Source organism: Tyto alba, unplaced genomic scaffold, assembly GCF_018691265.1.
Source record: "Tyto alba isolate M040663 unplaced genomic scaffold, T.alba_DEE_v4.0 Super-Scaffold_8, whole genome shotgun sequence".
NCBI lineage: Eukaryota > Metazoa > Chordata > Aves > Strigiformes > Tytonidae > Tyto > Tyto alba.
The window spans coordinates 295,010-317,957 of NW_024881329.1; the positions used below are offsets into that span (position 1 = coordinate 295,010).

The 22,948-nt window shown below is 42.2% G+C and overlaps 1 protein-coding gene across 10 annotated transcripts in view; it reads right to left on the minus strand.

The window, feature by feature from the left end:
• PPP6R3 (protein phosphatase 6 regulatory subunit 3) overlaps positions 1 to 13,016 on the minus strand; it is a 66,077-nt gene extending 53,061 nt beyond the window's left edge. For 8 of the 10 annotated variants that reach the window (XM_032989615.2, XM_032989616.2, XM_032989614.2 and 5 more), the window contains exon 1: positions 12,866 to 13,015. The gene's annotated coding sequence lies outside the window, so the exon portion shown is untranslated. Of the gene's footprint in view, positions 1 to 12,865 lie in introns of all 10 variants that reach the window. The other 2 variants (XM_032989618.2, XM_032989610.2) reach the window with 2 other exon arrangements.
• Positions 13,017 to 22,948: the final 9,932 nt, after the last annotated feature.

Sequence of the window (22,948 nt, forward strand, 5' to 3'; positions counted from 1 at the left end):
CACAATTAATAATAGGAAGCATAGGCCATTGCATGGTTAGTTCTATTTCCTCTTTGGGCCATATTGTACTCAGAACAAGTGGAAGTATTTTTATACAACACTGTGCTTAGGTAAAAAAATCAGATTTCCCTCCACCCCCATCCTTTTTCCACTAGCTTATTGGTCAGAAAGATTCCCCAGTGAAGTTACAGTCTAGCAATACAAAACCTTTTAATGTTAATGCCCAAGACAGAACACTGTGAAATCACTATTTAAGAGTCATCATTGTTCTTTACTACACACCCCTCCAAATGTCTGGTGGGAAAAATAAAATTAATGTCTTCCTTCTTCCTTGAAGAACACCCATGTCTTCAGGCCTACTACAGAAGTGAATCAGGAGCATCTCTTACCCCAAACTTCTATTTAAGCAGCCCCTTGAACAGATGGTCTTGAAAGAAAAGAAACTAGGCCTTGAAATGCTGTCCACGACCATGAATATGGTAGGGTGGAGAGTGATGAAGGGCAGAGAAACCAGTGCATCCAATCTAGTTCAGAATTCCAATTTGTGAACTAGTGAAGTTTATAAAAAATCTGCATGATAACCAAGGCAACTTTTAAACGCTAAGTGGCTTACTTAAGATAGGACTTGAACTTCAAATGCTTTGGCTTTCAGTTCCAAACACCTTGGTCACACAGCATATTTGTATGCTGAAATGTCACCATCCACAGTGAGAATGAGGACCAGGATTGAAATTCCATCCAGTCTCTGACATGAGTGCTACAGGAAGATAAAATGGCTATGCAAAGAAGCTCCACACTACCCTGTGCTGTGCAGTCTCCCCAGCACTGGCCAAACTTATGCCAAGCCATTTCCCAGTGAAAAACATACTTTAAGAGGTGACAAATGCAGCTGGTGGATGAAGAAGGGAATGAGTTTTTCCTGCCAAGTCCACATGCTGCAACAGCTCAAAGGGTCTGTCAATCACCAGGGCCAGCATGGCCAAGGAAGAGGGGAACACACCGTTTAGGAACAGGGCAACCAGGATTTGTCTCTTCCATTTTTGCTCCAAATTGTATCACCTTAGGCCTGCTGCAGGATTGCAGAGTAAAAGTTCTCCTGAATCTTATCATAAGTAAGATGATGTCATGTAAGGTTGAATTTGTGTAACTCAACATCAGTTTTACTATTGTCTCAACCACCTGATAATCTGCAAGTGTAAACAAGTCCTGAACTCTTGTAATACTACTCTGGAAACATAAAAAAAATCAGTAATGCTGGCTGACTGCCTCTGCAATACGTTTTCCCTTTTTTTTTTTTTTTTTTTGAACATTTAAGGAAAAACTATTGTAACTTAGGGAGACATCCTTAAGGATAGATGTATGAATTTTAGCAGAGGTTTCTTAAGCATTAATACTATTCTCTTTCAGTTAGTAATCTCAAAAGGTGTGTGGGTTTGGATTTTTTTTTTTTCCAAGTCTAAGACACTACCATCAGATCACAGGGATACAGGCTCCACTGGTGCTGCGCATGACTTGAGCCACAGGTTTAATTTTCAGCATTTCATTCAAACTGCCCCATTTCACCACAGTCAGATTGAACACTGCTGAAGAGCAGGCTAGAGATGAGAAGACTACTGCTTGAACATGCTTACCAATATTTGACAAGAGTATAATAAAGAGTTCTCTAAGGTAGTACCTAGGTAGCACTACTACTAGAGGGCAATACTGCTGCATCAGACACTGCGCTGTGCCAAAGCTACTCAGCCCTGTCTCTCACTTCCCTTAATTAACCAGAGTACAACAGCGTGATAACTGGCCACACAGCTTTTCAACCCAAATCACTACTCAGCATGGCACACTAAACAAAAGCATGTGCATAACTGGCTTGGACTTTTCTAGCAAGGCACTGGAGTGCATCATGTAAACATACCCATTTTCCCTGAACATTTTTTAAATGTTCAGGTAAACAAGTTCAACCTCCTTTTCACCTCATTGATTAGACCTTGAAAGTCAGACACAAATCACACTGAGGTGCATGAAAATACATGGAGGTAGAAAAAAGCTGCTTAGTTCAGCACCCAGGACTCCAGAATGTTCTTTCTGTATAGACAGTACATTCTAGTCTGTTACGAGCTTTCTTTTTCTATGAAAAAATCTTCGTCTCAGTAAAAGGATTACCTAAGATTGTTCATAGCTTCAGAAGTGAAACTCAACAGCCTCTAGGAGCCTGCTAATGTTTTGCCTCTTGAAGCTCCAGTCAGCTGTAGCTGCTGCCAGAATTAAGAGTGGACTCTTTCATTGAGACAGCAACATCAAAATTAAATCCAAAGCTGTTTGTCACTTCTTGCTTGACATTTCACTTTTAAAGGTTCCTTAGACCTGCTGTTCAGGTGCATTTTCATTGCATGTTACTTGAACTGCACTAGCTAAAGGCTGTGGGGAAGATTACCTTCCTGCTTTCCTTCATAGTAAAGTTTACAGAACTTTATAAAATAGGTTTTATAAGTTTTGACAGGTACACATTTTCAAGATATCAGGAAAGACTGCCCTTTTAATTAGGGTATCAAGAATTGAGTCATTAAATATATTACTTATGATTTTTGTGCTACCATGTCCGCAAAAACTGACAGAACTAATCAATCCACCCTGCATGCATACACAGGCTAATATTCCCCTAACATAACAGTATCACAAACACATTTTGCTTTTCAAACTGGAAGTTGGAATCCCTAACACTCTTCAAAGGCTGTGCAGGTCCGACAGCATGAGAAGAAAAACTGAAGATATTTACTCTTTTAACCTTTAGTTGAAGCAGGTTAAAATAAAGATTTACTTTACAGAAAATATTAACAATTTGACTTCACTTATCAAGAAGCTTAAGTCACATCTATGCTTATTTCTACCATCTCCAAATGTTCATGTTTATCAATACAACCCCTATGACAAAAGTAGAAAAGTTATTCCAATGTCTTTGGAATTCTATCAAGCAAGATAAATAAAATACGGCAGCAGCACCTAGATACAAGGGAAGTGATGCTTCTTTACCACACTTCCTTACCTAAACGTTGGTATCTGCATTTAGACAAATGCCTTAGTGCCATCTGGAATCTTCCCCAGTTTAGTGCCGATGTTATAGCTTTAGTTGATCATTCCACCAAGTAAGAACACTCTCCTTTTGTTCAGAGAGCATATTTCATATATTTGGAAAAATAGTCTATACAACTGTTTCCCTATCTCCACAGATACCCTGAGGATTAATTTAATTAGTTAATTTCTTAATTATTTTAATACATATGGGATATCAATTAAGTACTGGATGCCAAACAGTTGGGTTACCTTATCGCTCAGATTTTAAGACAACTGAATAGAAATTCAGTATCCTCCACAGGCAATTGACCATCATTTTTTGTAAAACAAAGTGCTAGAAAACATCCCACTCCATGTTATTTAAACAATGAGCACTTACCACTACATAGTGAAACTACAGATAGAGGTATGACTTGATTTAATTTTCTGAGAGACTCAACTTACAAAACTAAGAAAAAAAATTATTTGAATGAGAAGACTTCAAGTCTCACCTACAGAATTTTAGTGAGTATCATTTTTAGTTGGGTATTTGCAAAAATAAGTTCTAGAAGCTACAACTAGAAACCCAGTAAAATAATGAAAGATCAACTGAAAAGACATTTTGCACTTGGCAATTTGAAGTGGTTATTATCTTTCTTCCTCCTTCCCCCAACCCCCAGACAATTTATATTTTGGAGCAAATCACCCCAGTAATCCAAGTTTTTCATGCTGTGCTTTTACAAACCATGCACGCTGCAATTACACCACATTTTTCAGGCACAGATGCCTCTAGTGCCTCCACTGAACGGAAGTATGCCTTTCCCACAGAATTCTTCTATTTAGATTAACAAGACTAGAAAAATCAAGATTGCCTAGCAGAATAAGCCACCTTCTTCCCACTACAACACGCACCCTACTTATGAAGAAAAAGGCAAAGTTTACATGAAAATGCAAAATTTACTGTTTTCTCTGTAATCTTCAAAAGAATCTTCTTAAAGCTCTAGTTCAATGCTTCTATCTGGACCATCAAAAGAGTACATTTGTTACACAGTATCTTTCAAAACTCTATCATAGTCACAAGTGGCAAACTACATTGCAAGTCTACCTCAGATTTTGTAATATTTCTTAAGAAAACTGTTTTCAAAGCAAGATTACTTTCATATTCTAAATCTTTACACTGAAGTGATCATCAGCTGTGCAACACTAAGTGCACTAGTAAATCGACGCAGTTAAGACAAAAAAAAGAAACAACATTCAAGCAATATGCCATAGTTTAGCAATATAATGTTGTTTTGGAAAAACTGTTACTTCAACTGGCTACATTTCCTCTCTCACTTTCTTCATGCCCTTTCAAGACAGGGCTACAACAAAAATTCACCAAAATACTTCTAGCATCCATTCCTTCCTACAAGTCCCTTCTCTAGCTACCAATGTATCTGTCAACAGTTTTCTCCCACTGCAAGAAGAGGTGTCAACTCTCACCAGGAAGTGTTACATTACTAACTAGGAATTACTGAAATAGGGTGCCCAGAGCAGCTGTGGGTGCCCCTTCCCTGGAAGGGTTCAAGGCCAGGTTGGACGGGGCTGGGAGCCCCCTGGGCTGGGGGAAGGGGGCCCTGCCCGGGGCAGGAGGGATGGAGCTAGATGATTTTTAAGGTCCTTTCCACTCCAAACCATTCTATGATTCTGGGAAATAACAATGTTATAATTAATCCAAATGCAAAACAAATAGTTAAACAACTGCATTGATACAAGTTGCTGAAAACCACATTGATACTTCTGTGCCTCAAGGGATTTGAGGAATAAAGTCTCAAAGAAAGCAAGCTATTTAAAAATGTAAAAACCAATAGCACACCGAGCAGAAACTTAGAAGTCAATTTACTGAATACCTGAACTTAAGTCTTTAAGTCTACACTTTTAAGTAACATATAGGGTTCCACACAGATTTTGCTAAGTCAGTCTTACTACCATTCCATAAAGTCAAGTCACTAATATGGCAAATGGCACAGAAATTAACTTAGTTTGAAATGCTTGAAAGTCTAAAACCAAAACTTTATGGGTGGTTTACCTGCAATTAAAAAAAAAAAAAAAGACAGACACTTTCACTTATTTCCCTTTCCAACTTTCCTATCTATATTTTCAATTGCCAGTTTGCTTTTAGTTTTGGGGGAATGGATTCATTGGCCGTTGCTTGTAGTTTTTCCTATTAAAAAAAAAAAAAGGGGATCACTTTTTTCCTCTACAAAAACCCTCTTAACAGTAAAACACATTCACCAGTTTTACTTGCATTCTGCTGCTTAGTAGTTCCACTATATAACATCAGTTATCAATTCACATTTCCAGAGGCGATCTTAATCTTCACACTCAATCTTCACTATCTCAGATAAATTTAAAAAATTACAGATACTGAGATAATTTATAATCCCTCCCTCTCGTGAGGCTGAGTTCAGTACCATAGTTACAAATTTTCTATTGTATCTATTCATTTCATTCTTGGCTGCATGGGGCTACAACTTCAACATGGGAGGGCAAAAAGCAATCCCACTGCATTCTAGTTCCCAGTCTTATGGCTAGCGTATTTTTCTGAGCAGTGCGAGTTAAACTTCAGAATTCCCGAGCCTGGAGAAGGGGAGGATTAGATCAGTGTATTTCAAGGAAAAAGCTACTGTACAAGTATTAACATTATTGCTTTCTCTTATACCCTAAAAGGAAGCCAGTTTCCTATAACAAAAAAGATCTCACACACCCACAGATGTTCCCTATATTACAAAAGATATCAAACAATCTATGGGGTTTTCGGACACCCACACATGTAGGAGATTTGGATTTTTTTTTTTTTTTTTGTCTGTCTTCAATATCCCATATCTACTATTCCAATCTGGGCAACTAAATTCCTTATTCAGTAACTGGAGATTTAGGGATTAATTTGTATTTCTAAATTGCATTTTTGAGGCAGAGCATCAAAGCCAGGTGTGGCTAGTATTCAGCTCAACCATGTCAAGGTTCCTCTTTTTTTTGGGGGGGGGGGGGGGGGGGAAGGCGGGGGGGCTGCAGCAGGGCAGGGCGCTCTCTCAAAATAAATGAGCACTTCTGAAGTACAGCAGGAGAGCATACTAGAACAGCCAGACACAGAAAAAAAGTATGTGTCCACCTGACTGAAATCATATTAATAAGACAACTGCACCTGGCACAACTTCTGAGAAATAAAAGCAAACAAACATTTGTAATGGGATGAGAAATAGTAAAGCTGTAAGTTCAGTCCCCAGTCACATATTGCTGGTCTCACAGCAAAATTTATAAGATTTTGGATTATAAGTGACTAGAAGATAGCCTTAACATAAAAACCACAGCTTTCATAATCTGATCGCAAAGTAAATCCCTTTTAAATGAGGAAAGACATCCCATAACACCACTGGTAAAGCAACAGGAAGGACTCAGTAACGTCAAAAGGAATTGTAAAGTTTTACAAGTATCTAACAGTTAATTAAAATTAAGCACTGAATGCTATTATCAATTCACAGCCATGACAGCAATTATCTTTTCTCACAACCTGCAGTGCTCAACAAGTTGTGCAGCGTTCTTACACCATCTTTCATCAACAACTGGATTTCTATCAGCATTGCTTTTAAATCTTCCTCCATTTCCCTTCTTTGAAGGGCCACTTGTTAAAACAAAAACCAGCAAATTAATCACTACAGTAAAGGCAAGCAGCATGAAAAGACACGTTTGTGGTTTTTATGTTGACCATTAAGAAACGAAGACCTCTCACTAATGTTATCTCTACCACCTCCTTTATCAGACAAATTTCATCTAAATACAATATTCAGCATAAATCTTTTCACCATTAAATGTGGCTTGAAGCTGTAACAAAGGGCCTACCATCAGCATCAAGTAAACACACAGAAGGATCCTTTGATGAATGCTTGTTTGTCACAGCTAAAAGGAAGAACTGACTACTTCACAGCCAGTTCAGCCTAACTTCTACAGCTGTCACTCTCATACAGGGAAAAAAAAATACTTACCAAAATGCTATCAGCCCTCAGAACTGACATGAGCAGTGACAAACTCCTCCTTCATGACAGCCAAAAAGACAAACATGGAAGATATGAATACAACCCCTATGCTGTTGCAATTTTCAAATGGTCTTCCATCTGGAATGTATGCTGACCAGTATCTACATGAAATGGAAGTTGGTTTCCTGCAGATGCATGCCACTTACTTACATCATCAACAGGAAATCCACTTACCCAGAAGTGGGTCTGTCCCTACCACCACTATAGAGACTGTTAAAACAAAGCTGTATTTTCCATCCTTTTTCCAAGATGTTTGGTGACAGCAGCTAAATTTCTCAAACAAACATCATCTACTAATTATTTTCAAGAAGAGTTAGCTTCCAAAGATACTTGGATATCTGGCAAGCCTGTCAAGGCACTAACAGAAGAAATAATGTGAATTATTGTAGTTCAAACCAGTACTAAAGTTTCCAGATGAGCTCTTTAGATTAGAAACTGGTCAAAGCAGTACATGGTAAGTAAGAACAGAATATGAAGAGAGCCCTATGTCTGCTTCAAAGGTAAGATTAGTGTCTTTCAGGGAAAGAGGTTTTTTTCACCAAGACCTTACCTATGATTTTTGCCCTATTGTAACTTTGTAAAAAAAAAAAAAAAAAAAAAAAAAAGGTTCCCCACAACACCAAAAACCCCACAGACCTGGTTTCCACTATACTTACACAAAATAAAAACAAATAGCACTGTATTTTTACAGTTTCTATACAAGAAGCACTAACTACACCACTCGGGCACAACGATGCAAAAATCCACCCTGTAGAGGCAGCAGCTGATACTCCTTTCACAGTGCATTAGCATTGAAGCAATATGATTTTGTAGCAAGCCAAGTCTTTAGAAATGTCTGTGATTCCCATGTTTCCTGCTCCAACTCAAAAAAAAAGTAATGACATCTGTAGTAGCATTGCCTACAGCCACTGTATGAAGCACTATTTGAAATATTAACTTGCTTTTGATTTATCTAGCAATTTGGGCACTACTACAAGTGAGAAATATGCATCACCTAACTGGGGACAAGGGTCTTATGTTTCACTCTTCTAGAAGAATATAACGTACATTTACAGAAAGCATCTTTCTACTACTAGTTTGGGAAATAATGAGGTTCACTCCAAAAAACTCTAGTAGAAGTTAGATTTGCACAATAGAATCTTACTTTATATACTCAGAACCAGTTAGAAATTCTGCTTGTGGTCATTGAAGGTGGGACTGTGCCACTCAGTAGCAGGGATAAAAGCGGTCAAGGATTCACTTGATGAATAATAACAATGAGAATGCTTTTAGTGATGGAATTACTAAGTTCTAGAACATATTTAATAAACTCAGAAACAAGTCACTAGTTTTTACTAAAACAAAACCGGAAGCTTCCATCCTCAATCCCACCCATGTTTTGTTACCAAACTGGAAATCACATGGCCCTTTCACAAGCTTCACCCAGGACCCGCTTAGTCATCACAAAAAGGCCTGAGTGTTTTCCTCATGTTGAGAGGTATATTTTGGCACCACTGACAAGAGCTAGCCTATGGTCTTTCAGCACTCATCTTCCAGAAGATCGAGTGGACACAGGATAGAGACCACTAGGCCATGTACTCCACCTCCTTGCACATACACAACTTAGACTGTGCATAAATGCTTAGAATTATCTCATTCTAAATGAAATAGGAACATTCTCAAACTTCCTCCAAGGAAGCTAACCAGCCCTCAAATCTCACTATGGGGCAGTTTCTGCTTGTGCTTACATACATGGGTTTTTACTCAGTTCTGCCTTCCTTCACATCTTCAACCAAATCCTCACTACCAATTTCATAGGTGCTCTCAGTCATTTTGCCAACACGCTTAACAATATATATCACCACTCCAGTAGGGTGCATCACAGCTCCACAGTTCCATGCAGTTGTACACTGAAGTCCTTTCGGTATTCTTTTCCACTTCTGGCATGCAACACATTGCATAGAAACTTGGAATGCTCAGTGACAGAATAAGTCCCATGGAATAATAATAAAAAAAAAAGGATATGTCAATTTAACAGGATTAGGGAATGATTATATGGAATAATAGCAAGAAGAAAGAACAGTTAAAGGGTTAGTTGGGAACTTCTTCACCCACTCAATCACATATACCACTTCAAACATGTTTCCTGGCACTTTCTGAAAGTTATTAAATAAACAAAGGTTATGAAAAGTCTTGTATTTTACAGTAACAGGTTTTTTCCCAATATTGTGTGAAGAACTATTCCATAAACAAGCAAGTTATCAACAGCTTATACCAAATGTCTTCCTGATCCTATCAATTTAGTCTACCCTATTTCCTGAGAAGTGTCCCAAGCCAGCTATAGAGCTGCATATAACATCCAAGAATAGAAAAACATTGTACTTTAGTTGCTTAGCAGCATATGGTTTCTAAAACAGATGCTGGCACCCTGACACACCACAAAAACAATTAAGCATGCTATGCAAAGATTTCAACATTATGTTCATATTATCTATGTATTTTCTGATTGATCTTTCAGGCTTACCTCCCACCCTGAAATTATCAGGATCAAACATGATCACTAAACAGTTTCCCAAGTTCTTTGCTCTCTTCTTCCAACATGACAAAATGAGACAAGCAAGGTATTATTTCTGATTTATGCCTACTTGTTTTATGATTGTGGAAAGTTTTGCCAAAAACAATGGCTCCACATCTTGCTCTTAGGATAATCCAGTCAGACATCTGGTCTTCCAGAACGTGGATGCGGTCTTTACTTTGAGATAACACACTATTCTTAAAGCTGAAATAACCAGAGTGCACAGCAATCTTAAGGGTCACAGATGAAGGTGCTACTATGAGAGCCAAATCTAGATGGCAGACAATATGCTTAAGACATCCTACATTACTACAGAAACAGATCACTATGCTCATAGTGGTGCCTCTTCTGCCTGAGCAGAAAAGCCATGGTTTCCATCATAACTTCCAAAGGCCATAAATTAACCCAGTTATACGTGAGAAGTTGCAAGCCTCCTACCTAGGAAAATATTGTGTAGTATGCTGGAACACTGAAGCCAGAAAGTGTCTTATCTCAATATACTGATACAGAGTGATCTTAGCTAATTGGAGAGTTAAGTAAATACTTCAAGGCTTTTTAAGTACTTGGACAAAAGAAGACATCAATAGAGAGAAAGGACCAAACAGTTCTTCAGAACGTTTCTCCCTTCTGACTGTTTCAATTCCATACTGGTTGGTTTTGAGCCAGCTCTTCAGTCTTTCATACGCATTTCAAGCTTTAGCTGAGTAGAGAAGCAAAGCTGTTGAACCATAAGAATAGAGTTCACTCTCTAACCATCTGTTAATACTAAAACAACATACATAATTTTCTGCTTTAATACTGTTAAATTCAGATTCCATTCCATTAATTCACTTGAACCTCACTCTTAGAACATCATCTGATTCTCTGATTGGTACACAGGCTATAGCATCACCTCTGGTAAGTGCAAGAGAGAAGGCTTCTGAAGGAAACACAGTCACATTTTCTCACTTTAGCAAGACAACAGAAGTTGAGTGAACAGTTTGCAGGCAGTATTGTGAAGAGATACATAAACTATTTAGTATTTTTAATTCCACAAGTAAATAATAGCTAGTTGATTTATATTTAAAATAATCTAAAGATATTACAGTCACAGCAGTTTACATATAAATCTAGCTGCTTGCAAATATGTTATATGCATTACCCTACTTAAAGATATTCCTATTAAACAGGCTACTTTTCCTGAATTTCTAAACTTCAACTTTCACTCTAACTCAGTGTTTTCCTTAAGTTCATTGTACACAGATGTCTTCAGCAGTTTTTCTGGCCAAAATAAAGTCTTCTAGTAGTATTAGAAGCTAAATTCCTTTAACTCGGTGCAGGATTCAATACTACATACATGTTCTGTTTTTCAAACAGAAAAAGCAAATATGTATCACCTATGTTCAAGAAATATCACAGATGGAGGAAGCACATCACTTAAGCGAACTTAGCTTACTCAGAACTACAAACTGTCAAGAAATAAACATGCAGACTAGGTAACACATTTGCATGTTCTCATTAACAAGTTACATATTGAAACATAATAGTGTTCTTTTATATTTGTATAATGAAGACTCTTGCAAGCTACAGTTAGTCCATGCCTCACTACTGAAAACGTAACACAGAGGTAAGTAATCACAGATCCTTACTAGAATATATGTTGTGAAATACTGAACATACACGTTGCAGTTCAAATAAGTGCAGTAATCTATTTCAAACCCTGACACAGAGAGAGTTCCCAACTTTCAGTATTCCAGAAAAAAAAAAAAAGCACACTTATTTCTGCAGTTCACAAGCTCCTTTATATACTACCTGCAAACTTTAAACTAGCTTAACGTTCATCAATTTAAAAAAAAAAAAAAAAAAACAAAAAAAAAACAAACCCAAACAAAAAAAAAACCACAACAAACAAACAAACCCCCAAAATCAAACCAAACACACCCCACACTGTTACAGTACACTTAGACTCCTTCCACTGAAAGAGATTTTAAACTTAAGTAATATCACTAGCAGTAACACAACCTTTCTAAGTTGTCAACATCTCACAAGGAACACTTCCTAAAGCTATCCACCCACTCCTAAATTTTCTGTACTCTTCCACTCGGAACATTTTTTTAAAATAGCAACACACCTATTCAAAGTATCCTACTGTTCTAACTTAAATAACATTTATCCTTACAGAGATATTTATCATGACAGTTGCATTTATGTCATACAAGACACAAAACTATAACACTAATTTCCTCTTACACTTTGAGAAATTCTTAGCAACTAAAGCAAAACAAAACAAAAAGAATTGGCAGGTTCAAAGTCAGATTCTGCCAAATGTATCTAACAGCAGTTAAAGCTTACCAAAAGACTCCTATGCTCTTAAAAAAATACAAATGAAAGAAGCTCCCTTATTAAACAAGCAAACAAACAAACAAAAAACCCCACAAACTACCAAAGGGGGGAAAAAAAAAAAAAAAAAAAAAGGCAGCGTTCTCACAGTAATACTGAGGACTGATTTTAAAGAAGGAATGTCAATGTAAAACTAGCTATCACCAAGCCTTATCCGTTTTATTATCCGAGAGGTAACAGCGAAGCGAGAATAAAGCTCTGTAAATTACAGTAACAGCACGAGTAATCGCCGGGGGAGGGAGCAGCGCAGGCAGCTTCCCCCATTTCGCCAGGATATTTCGCCCGGTTTAGAGCTCCTCTGGGCCAGCGCGGAACAATGCACCGCCCACCGCCCCCCCGGGCCCCGGGCCGCCAACGCTCCGCGCCCAAACGCTGCCGTGGAGCGGCCGCGGCGTCCCCGCCCCTACGCGGCTGCCGTCAGGCTCCCCACCCGGGACGAAGCGCCACGGACGCCAGGAAGACCCGTCGGGGCAGCTGCCGAAGGACCCAGCGCCACGGTTACGGGAAGGAAGAGGCGGCGGGCGGGCAGCGCTCCCCACGGCGCGGCCCAGAGCGGCCCCGCCGCGCCCAGCCCCGCGGCCCAGGCCGGACCCAGGCGCTGCGGGCTCCACGGGGCGCGTGCACGGGGCCGCCGCACCCGACGAGCCGCAGCAGCGCCGTCAGGCCCCGGCGCGGCGGCGCCTGAGGAGCGCCCGGAGCCCCCCGCGCGGAGGGGAGCAGAGGCCAGGCCCGCGGCGCCGCAGAAGAGCGGCCAGCGGAGCGCCGGCTCGTTAGAAGCGGCGGCAGGGAGAGCTCACCGCTATCCCGCCCGTACCTCGGCAAGCGCGTCCCCCCGCCGCGGGCCCCAGGCTGCCTCCGCTCAGGCGGGAAAGCCACCGCTTGCCACCATCACCGACGCTCCAAGATGGCGGACATTTCAGCTCCTGCGAGCCCTCCTCTCCCTCCGCCCCGCCTGCCAATCATACCGCCCCAGCACCGCCCTCCTCCCTGGCTCGCGGCTTTCTATTGGGCGGTGCGCGGAGCTCGGCCTCTCACTGGCAGTTTGGCGAATGTCAGTCACTCAGATACGCGACTGCAACAGGGCCGAAGGGGAATGGAGGCGGGCTCTCGGCTTCTTGTCGGCCAGTCAACGCATGGGGCGGGTGCATCTCGCTTCCCACCTTCCCGGCTTAGCAACAAGGAGCCGTCAGCCTGACAGGCGTTTCCCTCGCCCAATAGAAACAGGAGCTTCCTTTTGAAAATAAACCCTTTCCGCCCAATGCAGAGCCGAGACGCTCAAAACTCGGCAGGGGGCCTCGACGGGAGGGGAGGTGCGCCCGTGGTGCCAATCTCCCCGTAGCCTTACCCCCTCCGCCTCGCCATTGGCCAGGGCGCGGAGCCACACCCCCCCCGGGCGCGGTGCGGGCACCAAACTGCCTGACAACAAGTCGGTGGTGCGCGCGGAGGGGCTGCGGGGGGCGGGGGGGGAGGCCGTACTGTGGGGGGTGGAAAAGTCAGCTCAAACGGTAGAGCGCTGTCATGGTGGGCGAGAGGTCGCCGGTTCGATACCCGCGTTCTCCATAAGCACGGCTTCCCCTTTTCTGTGCCACCGTGCGGGTACCCGTGGGACCACCAGTTCCACCTAACGAACTGGAAGTATATTTCAAACAAAGTGCACCAGAATAAATGTGTGTGAAAACCAGGGGAGGCTCTGCACCTCAGCGCTGGCAACCATCCCGGCTTGTCAAATGCAGACCGAGGCGGCAGCTTCACAACCCCACCGGGCCAAACCCTGCTGACATGGGCCTCTGCTTTGAAAGTTTGCATGACAAACAGCTGAACAGGTGGCCGTGTGTGCCCCACAACTGGCAAATAAACGTCGACGACGTGGTATGTCATGCCCTGTGTCTTAGAGGCATGAACACGTGCTGGACAGGATGCCTGCGCCCTTCCCTTACAAAGCCTCCCAAACTACCTTTGCCCAAAACGGTGGTGACCCCCCCAGCTGCCACCCCCTTCACCACTTTGGGCAGCCCTCCAGGCTTCCAAATGTCACTGGCAGGATGATGTCCCCGTCCCCAGAGGAGACCACCCAGCTGTGGTCAAAAGTGCTTTGCCTGTGGGCAGCAGAGCGCTGCCACCAAGTAACCACCTTCCAGTCTGGTTTCAGCAGGTTGTTGTGGGCTTTTGCCTGGTTTCAATGCGGTTTTGTCAGCTTCCAAATGTGGTTTTAACTGATTTCGACTGGTTTCCACTGCACATGGCTCCTGAAGAGCTGGGAGGGGGGAGGCAGTGGGTGTGCTGTCTGGTGGTGGCACCAGCAGGGTGGGGGGGTGCCAAAAATGTCTGTTTGCACCCTGGGGTAGTGGCACTGGCCTGGTTGTCACCTGCAACTGGTTTTGGTCCCCCCTCCCCAGACCCACCTGGGTACTCCTGGGGGGGGGGGGGGTGCAGCTGAAGGGGGCTCTGCTGAGCCAGAGCCACCGTGCCTGACCCAGCATGGCAGTTCTGCCCTTTACATTTTATGTGTTGGGTGGTTTTTTTTTTTTTTTTAGGATTGGCAATGATGTTTATGTATATATAATGTCTACCTATCTGTGAATGAAAGTGCACGGAGGGGTCACCATGCAGAGGGGGTAGTCACCTCTTAAAGCAAAGGGAAACAGCCTGTCTGCAAGTCCCAGCTCCCGCACCTGCTGTCTTCTAAACATCTCTTCTCAATATAGTAACAGAGCCAGGAAAGCCTGTTTTTCTTATCAAATGACATCACGGACTTGTAAAACACTCCCTTTCTCAGAGTCTTGCTCCATCAGGGCACTGTGGCACCATGACAGCATGGCATTACTGACTCTTCATCAATGTGTGCAAGCGAGTAGCTGAGAGGGATATGGGGCAGTCCAGGCTCACCAAAGCTGTTTTTCCATCATACTATCACTTGCCTTGCTCATTTTGAGGGTTGTGCGTGCTTTCTGTGAACAGTGGCAGAGACCTCTGTTTTATAATGAGTGTGAATCATGCATGAGATGATTTTTTATATATATATATTTACGTATATTTGTTCTGATAGTTACTGGTCATAATATGTTTATGAAGAGAAAGAAGTACGTTATGGTTAAGGCAAGGCTTTACCACTACTTTATTTACAAAGGGGGAAGAAACAACAGAGCTAGAAAGATAGTTTAGTGATAGGATAGTTCTTGCAGGCACCTCATGTAGAGCACATGAAAACTGAAGGGTAGCACAGATCACTGTGTTTATTTCATATGCCAAAAGAAGAGGAAGACAATACATTTCTTTGACTTCATTATGTATTAGCAGTCTAGGATAAAGCAACTCCACTTTGAATAATATACCTTCACATCTTTCACATGCTCATGTGACATACGTTAAGATCAGTACAGCTGTACTTAGATCTTGCTGCAAATCAATGACCAACTCAGCAGATCTGCTCCCATTAAAACGAAATTATTGATATCACAAAGAGACATAAATACTGAGGACGGTGATGCAGAAAGCATCATCTCTTTCAGGAAAGAAACAGTGAATCAAGCTGGAAATAGGCTCAAATCTTGGGCTATAAGAGTAGGGTCTTAATGGGAGTCTGTCTGCATAAAATGTCTTCAAGTTATTTTGTGGACAAAGGGAAAATGTAATAGGTAAAGCTGTGTGCTTATCTTTCTGTGTGTACCCTCCTTCTCAGAGCAAGGGCTGAATTTTGCCTGAAGATCAGAGGGAGTCCGCTTCACATCGGTATTGTGTTCAAGAACTTTAAAGTAAGATATAGGCTGCTTGGAGTTCCTCTGGTTTTTATCACTTTAAATACAAAAAGACAGGCCAAGATAATTACTTCTAAAGAAAAGCTAGCCATCAGATTTAGAATAGCTGCAAACAGGCTAACATGTCCTGGCCTTTGTGCTTTGTCCAGACACTCACACAGCAGAAATTCTTGCCAGCTGCTCAGGTGCTTGGTTTTATAATGCCCATTGCATAAAAGGCTGGGCACAGGGTCGGCTTCCTTTTTGTTCCTATGTCTTTCCTACCAGCTGACCAAGCTTTGGCTCCTGTGCTTTCTGTAGGCATTACTGGTTCTCCTAAAGATTGAGTCACAGCACGCTTTACTCTACTAAGAGCCATCCTTGCTCATGTTACCCTTCAGCATATGATGGCACATCCTTATTTCACAAAACCCGTATGAACAGAAGCCCTCCCCAACCCATGCACCCACTGAGTTGCTTCCATTAGAAGGAGATTGTTGGCTGCCAGCTCAGACACATGATAATCTTATTCTGCCTGAATAAGTTAGTAGAGCTGCAGCAATTATGGATGCATGTGATCTTAATGTGTCGCAACCACATGGTAAAACCACAGTAGCACGAAATGTATTTGCTGATCCACAGAGTTGCACGGTTAGGCCTCTGAGTGTAGAGCCTGTTTTTGTTTTCTTTTTCATGCAAGCAGATTTATTTAGTAAAATGTACAAAAAAAAATGTTTATCCTCCAAACAAGCAACATGAAATGGGACATTGTTTCTTTTCTCATTATTTCAGCTGGTGCTTAGTCCAGAAAGCTCTCTAGACTGTATTTGTTCCACATTTATTTTAGCTTTCTCCTTTTTCTTTTCTTTTACTGTGGCTGTTTTTTGTTTTGTTTTGTTTATGTCATGACACTTGCGTGTTCTATCAGTCAGTACCTCCACTGACTACAGCAAATGGAGATTTCACAATATGAAGTGTATAGAGGCAGTTCTGGTTATACTGTCAGTTGTCAATGATGGTCTGTGGGAAAGACATTGCACTGGAAACTGTGAGCAGGGAGATAATAGGAAAGAATGGTCTATGGATTTAAATAATGGATAAATGAGAGTACAATGTTAAATAGCATTCTCAGGACAAGAACCAAGTTGTTAAAAGGATGATGAGATTATAACCTTTAGCAATCACCAGAGTCAGTATCTGGAGAGGGAATTAATTGAGTGTAGAACAGCTACTACGGTAAAATATTTAACTACCTAGCATAGTTTCTGTAAGCATAAAGCTTGTCTTCACAGCAGTGTTAAACTGTGCTGCTATTGACACATCCTATATCCTGAGCAAATGTGCCCAGGTTGTAAAGGATGGATCTTAACTCAGAAGGGGCAGGATGATGTTTACACTGGCACATATCTGATTTTCAAGGTCTTTATCACTGCCATCTCAATTCTGGAAAGGTTTGGGACATCACAGGCACTGATTTTGTCTTAGTGAGTTCCTGTCAATATATTTCTAAATTGTGATTTTGTGTAATTATTTTTTAAAACTACAACTGTTCAGGTGATATTACCATTACCATATAAGTTGGTAATCCTATGGTGCTACTACCTCAAGGTAGGAACACTTAATGTCTACAAGGAGGAACTCAAAGTGCTACTGAACAGTTAGGGGAAACGAGGAGGTTACGTGGCTTGCTCGATGTCACACAGTAAACTGAACCAGAGGCAAAATATTGAAATCCTAATCCTTTATCCATGGGAATTGTGTGCAAATCTGAAGACTTCCACACCATTCCTGTGCCTGTGATTATAGGCAAATCGGGAAAAAACCCTAGCCTGCTTTGGGTGGCTGTAGTATTTAATTGCTGACAGGGAAACTCTGAGAACTTACAGGCATGGTCTGTGACCTGAAGCTTGATAGTGTTTTACTAAATGAGTTGTTGCTAGTGTTGCAAATGTCAATCTCTTATCTTTGTGATGGCTGCTGCCTGTGTGCTTCCAGAGACAGCCACTTCTGATGGATTCCTCCACATAAGGTGGTGTGCAAATAAAAAATAACCAGCCTGGTTAGTCACCATCACCACATCAACCAATGCGGAGCATGTTTCTTCACTGTACACCATTAACCCCTCAGCCATAGCTGCTACCACCTCCTGAGGCTGGTGGGGGCTGGTGGACCCCACTGCAGAGGTGCCAGGGGGAGCATTTGCTAGGGGCTGCTGTGCCTTAGCAGCTCTGCCACACCTTGGAGAACAAGCTTGTCTTCCCAAGCAGTGGCATAGCCTGCCAAGCTAGCTCATCTGTGGCTCTGCAGCTGCTAAATGTGACACCAGAGGAGGGGAGGCAGGACTGTACCCCTTCAGCAGCATTTCACTACTACCCGCTGCTGCGGAGCCATAATGTCAGACTGTGAGCATGCAGAGTGTGTGCTTCTGCTTCAGCTCTGCCAGGACAACCACTGTCCTGTCCTACCAACGTGTTGTCTTCTGTTTACCCCTCCAGGGCAGTGGGGGACCTAACTGAGGGAGCCTATGAAGAGTTATTTGTTTTCTGTTTGACCAGCTTGAAGTCTTGGGTTTCCCCACAGGAGCAGGGAAGCACCAGTACCTGCCAGGCAGTGGGAGCACCCGTGTACAGGTCTGGAGATGAACCTTCCCACTGGTGACTTCTGGCCCTTTGATCACCTCAGCCATAAAATGAAGCCATAGTCTAAACCGGTTTTAATCTGATTGTAGTTAACTCTTCTGAGAACTGACAAGTTACACTTAGGAAACAGACCTAGAAAGAGTGGGACAATTGGGTGCCTTGCACCAAAGAGTCCCCAGCTGTGTTAACACTAAATGAATATTTGTAGAGCAAGGTCAGCTGAGACACAAACACCTCTGGTTTAACCATAGCCCTTAAAAAAATCCTTTATTCCTCTCTTAGTTCAGGAGAGAATAAAGCCATTTAAAGAATTTTAATGGCTTAATGTTTAGCCCAACATCTTATTAAAACTGTGAAAACTAAGTAGCTTTAAGAAGAGGGAAGGAGCATTGCTGAACAGTGACTTCATGGTTATGTTGCTGAGGGTGAAAGTGGATGTTTGGCTGTACCAAACTAAACCCACAAGTTAATCCGTTTAGTTGAAACAAAATGTTCAAATTCAGTTTTCTAATCTTATTCCCAGCACTGATCCTATTAGCATTTCTAAGGCAAAGTTGCTGGGGAGTGGGATGGGACCTCCATACCATTCCTGTGGCCCTGCTGGAAAGAGCATAGGCACGGAGGGAAGCTTTGGCACCAGCTCTTTTGATTTTCACCTGAGCCTTGAGTGCTTTAGCATTTCCATCACCACGAGAGGGCTTATGTCAGCAGTGGTCATCCTTCTCTCTCATGTATTTTCTCTTATTCTGCCCCGCACTAGTAATCATGCCATGTCCCCTCGGAGCAAAAAGAAATCAGAACTTACTAGCTTTGGTGATCTGCCAGCAAGACACATAGTGTGGGCACAGCATGTAGACTGATGAGCTGTGTGAGCCTGCTGGGTGGCCAGGGGAGTGGGGTGGCCCCATAGGACAGCTGTCTTGGCTAACCAACCCCATCCCTCTTGGCAGGATGGTACCTACGTTTTCTCAGAGGATGTTGGAGGCTGGCAAGGTATGTCATCAGTACGGGCCAAGCATGGAGCATATCCCTAATAAACTCAGCTGCACTCCCCCACATGGGCTCTGTGCTGCTCCTGCTGGAGAAGGTATTGGTCTGAGGGTAGGAAAGGGCAGCTTTGGGAAGCAAGTAAGGGAGCAGCAGTGAGGAGATTCCTGAGGCAGTGAGGCCTAATTATAAAAATATGGGTAAGGTGTGTGGAGGGAAACTAAAAAGGAAATAACCTGCAAAAATTATAGGTTCCTTGGGTCTGGGATGGGACTGGACAAGGTTGTTGCTTGTATGAGGTTAGTAGGAATGTTTGCCCTTTCTCTGGGAGGTTTTGCAAACAGAAAGCTTGGAAATTGCTGAAGGACCGGTGAAGTTGGCAGCTGAGATTTACTGAGAGTATAAGTGAGTTTGAGACAGATTCTAATTAAGGCCCCAAGTGCTGTGATGTCATCAAGAATAATTTATTGCACATAGGGGAAAAAAAGAAATACCTGAACTTTCTCATAGATGAGCAGCACATGGGGAAGTAGAAGGTGCCGGCCTTCTCTCCCACGAAAGCATTGCAGTGATCAAGAGGGCTGCTTTGGCAGGAAAGAGCAAAGAGATTCACAAGTGTATCAGGAGAAATATATCCCTGTTTTAGCATCAAAGTCTTCCAGTGAGCCCTGTGGGAGAGAAAAGTCTGCCTTGAGAGGAACCAAATAAAACATTTGTTAACTGTGAAGAATAGAGGAAAAACAGCAAGACTGTCATCTCCACAGAGGCAAGAAACACCTGTACTGAGATCTGAAGGGCTGTTCAAACTCCTCCATTTCTCCAACTATGCTCAGATGGACAGCAATTACATTGTCATTGATAAACACCTGCAAGTATCAGTATATCTTATCCACCTGTAGAAAATCCTCAAAGGACCAGAGACCATGATGTCCTTTATCTGGTAAGTATAAGGGGCTGCACAATGTGCGAGGAACAGAGTCTCTGACTGTAGTAAAGAGCTGTGAGGAATCTTCTGTCAGGTTTGACTCTGTCCTTTTGTCATGTGGGTATTATACAGCCCTTTTAAAGGGTTTGAGCTCTCTGAGGTATCTTTGTGTTTCTGTGCTCTGTTATGTGCACGTGTATATGTGGCCTTCCTTGCATGTACTGCACAACTAGGAAACATGGTTATTTAGTGGAGTGCCTCCCATGATTTATTCCCATCCATTTTCTAAAAGAGCAGAGGAAACAGTGGTATACTTGGCAGAGCACAGTCAAAAGCTGTTTGTGCAGCACAAGGCAATGACATAGTTTGTTGGAAACTCCTTGTACCTTATTATGTGGTAAAATGGGTGCAGAAATGGAAGCCTGATGATCCTGAACATTGCTCCTTGGTGCTACCATCGACCCCATGCATATGGCAGGGTGGTTTCTCTTGAGCAATGAACTGTGAGGTTTTTTTGTCCAGATAAAAGGGTTGGATGTTTATGGTTTATCTCCAATCCAAACATAACACTTTTAATTTACAAATCATGGGGAACAGGGGAAGACCTGGTTACATCAATTATTAACATCAGAACAAAATTATGCTCTAGTAATAAAAGAGGTTGTACTCTAAGCAGAAGAAACAATGAAGTATAGTTTCCAAAAAACATTTGAGACTAAACCCCAATTCTAGGGATAAAGGTGAGCAGAACTTAATTAAATACCCATTAAACACTCACCAGTCAAAATACACTTGCAGCACCCACAGCAGATGCAGAGATGTTGCCTTTGATAACTGGACTATAGCAGCACCTATCTTTCTCTGATCCTGCTGGCCTGACAGGAGGTTGGCAGCACATCCCAACCTCAGAAGAGCTTGTAATCTGGTGGTTACAGGTACATTTGAGAGGTCCAGGCTGAAAATCCCATAAGCAAAGAATGGAATGGGAGCTTGGTGTCCTGCAGCCTCACTAAGTGGGCTAAGCCTTAGACTGTTGTATGTAACGAGCATCCATGTCCATTTCTTTACCCTCTGGCTTTGCTTCAAAAGAAAATATAGCTAAGGACTGTGAGTTGTGAAGATCCAGTATCCTGGAAGCATGCTTAAGACTTGGGATGCCGACCAAACTGAACTCCTGGGGACCCAGGCCAAGCAATACAGAGTTTCTGCATCATGATTTGGATGTGAGCTGCTTGGCTCTCTCAGAGCCCTCCCAGGGATTTTTGATACCTTAAACCTTGTAGAGCAACCGATCAGGAGGATTGCAATTTTAGACCAGAATGTCTAAATCCCATACAAGCAGTTAAATGCTTTGAATATAGATACTAATATCACAGAAGAGAAAAAAGGGAAGAAAGCTGCTAGACAAATAATTGAATTCACATTCAGGGAGAGAGAGTGTTATTTTTGCTTCTTTCTTTAGATGTGAGGGTGGGCACTGTTTTTGTCATGTAGTTACCTATTAAAAAAAATGTAACGCTGAGTTCAGCAGCAGTGCTAATTACCAGCACAGCCACATGACCACTCTAGGCTAATGATAGTGCTAAACCCATGTTATCTTTTAATAGGTAAGCTGATTAAACTAGCACAGAGGAAAAACAAGTTAGAGAAATTACATTCATGGTACTCCTCCTAGGAAAATTAAGGTGCTTTCCAAGCGTGCAAAGTGCATATATCATGTGTCATTTCCCAACCAGCTAAGATATAGCTGCCTAGTAACTATTGAGTTCACATTTCTGTGAAACTGTAGCACGAGACCAAAAGAGATGATAGAAACAGTCTGGATCACCAGGGCAAACTTGTGAACACAGGGAACAGTCATCTACTCAGGTGCATGTCATAAGAAGTGATTTCAATTTATTTTTGCTTTAAGCTTTCCTCTCCCTTCTCTTTCTTCCCTTTCAATTCCAGCACAGAAAAGGGTGTGTCATCCCCCAGGTTGGTCAAGATAGAAACTTGTACAGAATTTAAGTACTGCAGCCTTGAAAGACAGAGCCACACTCTGATTTTACTCCCTTGTTGCACTGGGTAGGAAGGAACAGAGAAACGAGAACATGGTTCTGTGTTTCAAGGCCACAAAGGACAGATATGATGAGCTAGCCCATGTTTTGGTAGCTAAGATAATTAAATGAGCACTGGAAAAACAAGGTAGAGAAATTACTGCCACGGTACTTCTAGGAAAATTAAGATGCTTTCTTTATCTCAGTCTCCTTCTCTTCCTATCTGTCCTAACCTGCTGCCCTCCTAGTATGGTACATGCATGAAAACATGAGGAGTGCCATTCAAACGGATTAGATTCCTAAAAAGCATACAGGATTGCAATTCACTGTTCATGTAGTTCCAACATCTGAGATAGGGAATGCCTTGCAGAGGCCTCATGACCTGCTTGGATGATGCCATTTAAACCTTTCTATATTAAAAGAGACACAGGTACACCAAGGACCACAACCTCAGAAGTATTTGCAAGTGTCTGTCTTCCAAGGACTCACAAAAGCATCAACAGGAGTTAGTAATTAGGTTTGAGAATCTAGGCCTAAATGATGTGCCTAAAGTTGCTGAGGAAAACCTGGAAT